The sequence below is a fragment of the Saimiri boliviensis genome, chromosome 15, assembly GCF_048565385.1.
Source record: "Saimiri boliviensis isolate mSaiBol1 chromosome 15, mSaiBol1.pri, whole genome shotgun sequence".
NCBI classification, from domain to species: domain Eukaryota; kingdom Metazoa; phylum Chordata; class Mammalia; order Primates; family Cebidae; genus Saimiri; species Saimiri boliviensis.
Genome location: NC_133463.1, coordinates 36,990,011 through 36,997,930, shown reverse-complemented (window position 1 = coordinate 36,997,930; position 7,920 = coordinate 36,990,011). Strand labels below are relative to the sequence as shown.

The window sequence follows — 7,920 nt, the reverse complement described above, 5'->3', positions numbered from 1 at the left end:
TGCAAAAATCCTCAGCAAATTACTTACAAACTGAATTCAGCAGCACATCAAAAAGCTAATCCAACAGGATCAAGTAGGCTCCATCCCCAGGATGCAAGGTTGGTTCAACATATGCAAATCAATAAAGGTGATTCATCACATAAACAAAACTAAAGACAAAAACCACATGATTATCCCAATAGACGCAGAGAAGGTTTTTGATAAAATTTAACATCTCTTCATGTTAAAATCTCTCAATGAACTACATCTTGAAGGAACATACCTCAAAATAATAAGAGCCATTGATGATAAGCCCACAGCCAACATTATACTAAATGGGCAAAAGCTGGAAGTGTTCCCCCTGGAAACTACCATAAGACAAGTAGCCTCTCTCTCACCACTTTTATTAAACATAGTATTGGAAGGCCTAGCAAGAACAATTGGGCAAGAGAAAGAAATCAAAGGCATCCAAATAGGAAGAGAGAAAGTACAAACAGAGATCCGTTTGTAGGCAACATGATTCCATATTTAGAAAACCCAGTTGTCTTGGCCCAAAAGGTCCTCCAGCTGATATACACCTTCAGCAAAATTTCAGGACATGAAATCCGTGTAGAAAAATCACCAGCATTTCTGTATGCCAACAACAGTCAAACGAAGGAGCCAAATCAGAAAGGTGATTCCATTCAAAATTGCCACAAAAAGAAGAAAATACGTAGGAGTACAACATTGAACATTCAAAACACAATCAAACTTGTAATTCAGTAAATAGCATTCCTTTCAAGAACAACTGACACTTCTCTTCCTCTTACCTCCCCCCATTATAGAAACAGCAGCACCATTATGATCATGATCATCTTTACTTCAACTTATCAACCCAAATGCTGAAGATACTTGAAATGCCATAGATTTCTATGGCATGCTATGCATTTCTTTTGTTTCTATATTTGATGTTTGATTTCATCTATTCCCATTGGAGCTCACAAACTTTGTAAAGGCAGAACCAATGTCAAAAAAACTTAATCTATCACTTAAAATGTTACACTTAGCTAGACTATAATAATCCACATTAAAAATAAAATTTCATTACTTGAACCAATTTGATTCTTTCTATTAAAAAGTTGAAGCATATTGTCTAAATATCTTGTTCTCCAAAAGATTTCCCTATGCTTTTTATTTTTATAACACAGAAGCATTTCTAGAAGATGCTTTCAAATGACTCTGTATATTTCATTCCATAATTATCTTCCTCTTCTGCTTGGTTTGTCCAAAGAAGCATGCAGATTTAGATGGAGTATTGAAAACAAAGTGTCATGGAAACCAGACTCACTGACAGTCAGCCAAGTGCTTCCCTTTAAATCATTCCTTTGAAACAAAGTTGAAAATTATAAACTTTTTCAAGCCCTGACATTGTCCTCCTCAAAACAACCCACTTATGTCATTCCAAGGGTTTTGTTTACTGTCATGTACAGACAGCCTACATCTTCTCTGTGGCCTGAATTGCTCAGATTTTTGTCAAAATTCATTCAATTTGGTATTTTTTTTACATACCTGTCCTAAAATTGTGAAGCTGCTCTTCACAAGTTTAGAACTGAAAATCTGAAATTGAGTTAGCTGCTTTGTGCTGACCATAAAAGATACAATTTTTAAAAATATGAGCATAGATTTTAATGTGATAATATAATTGCTATATTTCATGAGTTAATACTTTCAGAAAGCAAAACACCAAGTAATTAAGGGTCGACAAGCATTTGGAAGATTATTCAATTTTCTAACAGATTTGTTATAATGGTTATGGTGGTCAGCGCTCTTGAGATCAAGGGCTGTGTAATAGAAACATGTTTATTAAGTTTCTGTTGAATGTCTTCCAGTCCTTTCTAAGGAAGGGTGTGCTGTTTTAATTGAGACAGTGCCTAAAACAATACGATAACATTTTCTTATAATAAATGCCCTGATTGCCAAATATAATTAGATGCCAGGTTTCTTCCAAAAAAAAAAATCAAATTGGAAACATAACAACAGAAAGTCCAGGTATAGTAAGAAAATTAAGGTGATGGTCACTGTTACTGAGGCCTAGATTTGTGAACTTTCTCAGATATCCTTCTCAGGTCCTTAATTCACCTACCTCTACTTACCAGGCTCCTATGTTTTTATTTATGCAACTTGTTCCTATATATTATAAGACTGGTCATACTGAACTACAGTCCATGGTATATACCGTCTATCTACCTCAAAAAGATTTGAAGTTATCAGGACAGGGACAAAATTTTTTTTCAACCTTGTACTTATAGCAACTAACAGAGTATCTGAAATAGAGAAGATACTAATATATGGAAATAGAATGGAATGTGGTGAAGTAGAGCAAGATTCCGACACAAAGAGGCATGATAAGATAGTCTATAAGGAAGTATATTATTGTCAGGACTGCTGTATCCCTAACATATGCCACAAAGTTTCTTAATGCTTTGGCTTCACCAAAATTACAAAATTAAGTAGATTGAAAGATAGTAGAAAGTACAATTATTTCTAGTGCCACTTTTTATCGTTTGCACACTTATCTTTATAAATGCAATCAGCAATATAAAAAGACAGCATCAATTACCTTTTAAAGTAGCACAACTTGCTTCCACATTGCTATACAGGGATTTCTTTAGAAGATATATTGTGAATCATCTTGATAAGCAATTAGTAAAATTAACATATATGTGACGTTAATCAGCTTAATCAATCTGTGTTTATTTCTAAACTAAATTAAATATGTACAATTGTCACAGTAAAAGCCTAGTCAGGGAGATTATATCACTACACATCATGGTTTGAAAGCATGACTTCAAATATAAATAACAGCCATGACATGATGTCAAGGGGATCTTGCCAGAGAGTTAGCAGAATTTAGAAAGTATTTGTTTCAGGTGAACTCAGGCCTATCTATCCTCCTCAGAAAGGGACACAGGCCTTCTGCATACATACTCAAGAATGTGGCTGAAATATTACCAGTTATTATGTTATTTAGGTCATTCCACTAAAATGAAATTTAAGAAATGTCACAACAGTTCATGTTACCTAATATTAATTTTTTATCATACTGCCATGTGCAACAATCTTGCATGTTCTTCACATGTACCCCAGAACCTAAAATGCAATTAAAAAAATAAATAAAAATAAAAATAAAAAATAGAATAAAATTAATGTGTATTTCCAGATTTTCTTTTTATTCAGCTAACTAAAAAGATTTCTGGAATGACCCATTTGATAGATATATTTGGCTCTCCACCCCTTTTCTCCAGGAATCAACTCTTCGCAGCTTTGCAATGTGAAACTGAGCAGAAATGAGGAGAGGCAGAGGGAAACTAGGCTTACAAAATTAGGGATGGGTGGAATTTCTCAGAGAATTAGGGATGTGAGGCATAGGACTTCTCATGTGTAGGGGAAACAGATAGGAAAGAATTGTTTTTCTTTCTAAGTGTTACTCTTATCTACTTATTCTTCCCCACCTAATACAGGAGCACCCAGATACATAAGGCAAGTTCTTAATGACTTACAAAGAGACTTAGACTCCCACACAATAATAGTGGGAGACTTTAACACCCCATTGTCAATATTAGACAGATCAACCAGACAGAAAATCAACAAGGATATCCAGGACCTGAACACAGACCTGGAACGAGCAAACCTAATAGACATTTACAGAACTCTCCACCCCAAATCCACAGAATATACATTCTTCTCAGCACCACATCACACCTACTCTAAAATTGACCACATAATTGGCAATAAATCACTCCTCAGCAAATGCAAAAGAACAGAAATCATAACAAACAGTCTCTCAGACCACAGTGCAATCGAGTTAGAACTCAGAATGTTTCTTTACAGTTTTTAGAAAATCAAATAAGGAACTCTAAGTCTGGAGGACCGTGAAGCCCACCTTTTAAGGATTACATTGCATAACAATAAAGAACAGAGGGTTTACATAATCATGATTCAGTAAGATTCCTCAGGATAAGTACATTCTTCAAGACTTCTGAAGAGACACCATTATATTACAGAAAGAAATCCGTGATAGGGATCAAATAAACTTCAGTTTGAAACCTGGTTCTCCTGCCTACTCATTATGTAACATTGAGCATGTTACTCTCCTACTCCAGAGATAAACTGAGATTATGCAATCGAAATACATATAATCCAAATATATACAACTGGAATATTATACAGAAAAAGCATGATATATACTTTAGTTGTCATTAAATGCCTGTTAATTCTAATTGTGAAGCATCAATTGTCAAAAAAAAATATGCTTATACTATTAGTTTGGAGCAAAATTAATTACTGTTTTGCAATATTTTCTCATTGAGCTTTTTGTCAATTGCTAAAAATATGTGTACTTCAGGAATATAATTAACAGTAGCATTCTATAGCATTTGCAGCATAAAAGCACTTTTTACAACTTTTTTATTTGAGTCTTACCACAATTCTGTTAGGTATGACTCAGTATAAATAGCCCCAATATATAGATAACCTGAGGCTCAAAGAAGTTAAGCAGTTTGTACAAAGCCAGCCTGCCAGTAAGTAAAAGACTTGAGGCTTGCATCCAAATCATCTGAATCTAACTCCTGTGATATTTTCACTAAATCTCCACAGTTGCAATGAGGCTATATCACATGAAATGCAATAAAGATAGAACATAAGTTCCTTGAGAAGCTAATCTACAGCATGGAATAGCAAAGGAAAAGTTTCACTACCAGAAATTGTCAACACAATCTCTGCAGAAAAGCAGTGTCATCCCATCTGTACAGAGGAAATATACAGCTTCACAGGACAGGCACTTTTGCCTAAGGAAATACATATCAATGCCCTTGCTGCTTCTGTGCCTAACCCTAGCCCCTCTACCTCTTTGCCTGGCTACATATTAAGAATGTTTTAAAATTCAGTTTGAGCATCCTTGCATCTCAAATGCTTTCTCTCATCTTTAATCCCACCCCAGGCTAAGTCAGAGGTCCATCTGTCTTCCCACAACATTGTGTGCATAAGTCCATACAGCCCGTGCATGCACCAGAACAGGAGCTCAGTGAGGGGGACTTCTGTCTGGTTCACCCTGTGTTCTTAGCATCTATAGTAATGTCAGGCATTTTAAAACAGGGTGCTTAATAAATATGTGTAGAATAAATTAATAGAACCTATCACTGCTTTTGAATTGTTTAATGTCTGGGTCATCAGTATACATATTCCATGAAAACACATGCTTTCCCCTATCTGTGGATTCAGGCCCTGGTATAGATTTTGGCATATACAAACATTCCATAAGCATTTGTTAAATAATGCATACTCAGCACAAGGCACAAAATCCATTACAGACATTAACTCACATATTCCTCATTATACTCTAGGAGGTAGGTACTATTGTCCTGCCCATTTTGCAGATCAGAAAACTCAGACATAGACACATGAAATAGCTTACACAAAGTCACACAGCTGGAAAGTGTCAAAAAGACCAAGAGATAACAAGTGTTGGCAAGGGTGTAGAGCAAAGGAATTTCTTGAAAACTGTTGGTGAATGTAGACTGTTGCAGCCATTATGGGAAACAGTACAGAGGTTCCTAAAGAAATTAAAAATAGAACTACATTCTGACCCAGCAATCCCTCTTTTGAGTGTATACTCAAAGAAAATGAAATCACCCTTCATAAAGATAGCTACACTCCCATGTTCATTGCAGTATTATTCATAATAACCAATACATAAAAACAACCTAAGTGTCTTTCATGGATGAATGAATAAAAAACTGTGATTAATATATATACATATATGTGTGTGTATAATGGAATATTATTCAGCCTTTAAAAAGGAGATCCTGCCATTTGCCACAACATGAATGAAACTGGAGGGCATTATGCTAAATGAAATAAGCCAGAAATAAAAGAAAAGCATTGTATGATCTCATTCATATGTGGAATCTAAAAAAAAAAAATTTAGGTCAAGTATACAGAGAGAATAAAACAGTTTTACCAGGTTGCCAGAATTGGGAGGAAGCAGAAATTGAAAGATGTAGAATTTGTTCATGGGATGAACAGATATAGAGATCTAATGTACAATAGGATGACTATTAATAATATTGTATCCAGGAATTTTTGCAAAATGAGTAGATTTCAACTACTGTTGCCACACACAGAAAAATGGGATGTGAGATGATGGAAATGCTAATTTGTTTCACTATAGTAACTATAGGGAGGGGAGAAGAGAGGAAGAAAGGGGGAAAAGAGGAAGGAATGACGGAGGAAGAGATAAAGGGAGGGAGGAAGGGAAGGAAGAAGGAAGGAAGGGAGGAAGAGAGGGAGAGAGGGAGGGAGGGAGGGAGGGAGGGAAAGAAAAAGGACAGGACTAGGACTATAACCCAGGCAGTTAGCTCCAGAGTTCATACTGTTAACCATTCTGCTCTATTGAATAAGTGCATTAATGCATAAACCAGCAAAATAAAGATGTTACAATGATATATGCAGTAATAGAGGCCTCAAGTAGTGCTGCAAACACAGATGAGGGAGTAATTAATTCTGCCTGAGGATGGCAGAAACCTTCAGATAACAAGTAGCATTTTTGTTCAGCATCGAAGGGTGAAGGGCACTAGGCAACAAAAGTTAAGTATTTATTGATTTATTGCGGCTTTATATGTCATTTATTGTGAACAATATTATCTATTTGAAGTCTAAAGTTTTAACAGTGTTTTTATTTATTAGCAATATTAACTCTAGTCATCATTTTAGCTCCTCAGTCACTTCTTCTATGATGCATACCTCACATTTTTTTTCTAATTTCTTTGATAAAGATCATATTTGGGGAAATGCAGACTTTTATTTTTGTGAAGTAGATTGTTTTTGCTGATGATTATGACGTGAACTAGAACTGAGATGAAAAATATGAAGCAACTTTTTTCTTCTCTGTTTCATAAGATTTGCTTTGGCTCTTAATTCAGAAGAGCTTGAAACTGTAAACTGATCACTCCAGAGACCACCCACCCATTTTACAAGGTTCACATCTGGTTTCGCCAAACTTCCATTTGAGACCATGCCCAGTCCTCAAAGGTGCCATGAGAAGGAAATTGTAGAAAAGGAGAGATAGAAAATGTGGCCTATCGTGTCTAGAGAGTGTGATCGGAAAATGGGAGTCACAAGGATGATGTGGACATGAGCTAACACCACCACGGTAACATTAGGTGTCAAGTTCCCCAAGATGATTCCTACTGGAAGTTAGATTAGCTAGAACTGATTCTACCTCTGCAGCCCTTTGGCAAATTCAGGAAACAAGGCTTAGCTTGCAAGGGTCCAGCTGCTGAGCTTGCAAAGGAATGAAGAAAAAAATGTGAACTACACCTGCAAGAATGTCATTCAAAAGAGTCCTTGAGATATGTTAACTCAACATATGAAAGTCAGGACTCGGCGGACAAATAAATTTCATTTTCTTTTACCCAGTTTCTGAATTGTGGGAGGAGAAAATAATATACTCAACTTGATCCCTCTGAAATACCTGAGTTCCTTTCAACTCCAAAGGTCACTGTTGAATATTTCTGACAAATAAATTTTAAACTAAATCTCCATAAAACAAAGCATCTACATTTCAGATTGATACCAGGAAAACTATATCCTGAATGAGAAGTTTTGTACTACACAGCTTCAGTTTTTATTCTCTTACAGTGGAGTAAGATCACACATTTATCCCCTAGCTACCTGCAGAAGACAATAAATAAAACACAAACACAGGAAAGGCTGACTCCCAATTCTGTAAGCATAAGCAAGCATTACCACCAGGGCTACTGCAGGCACCACGGGCTCTGCGTGATGTCATAATACAGTTCACTATTAAGGACCGGAGGCAGCCCTGGAGGACTTAAGATAGCCAAGTAGTTAAAATGATGCAATGCATTTGCTGAAACATTAAATGAACTTAAACACATTCAT

At 35.9% G+C, this 7,920-nt stretch overlaps 1 long non-coding RNA gene across 2 annotated transcripts in view; it reads right to left on the bottom strand.

Moving 5' to 3' along the window:
- LOC104653286 (uncharacterized) overlaps window positions 1-7,920 on the bottom strand; it is a 951,899-nt gene that overhangs the window by 875,854 nt on the left and 68,125 nt on the right. The gene's annotated exons all lie outside the window — the stretch shown is intronic.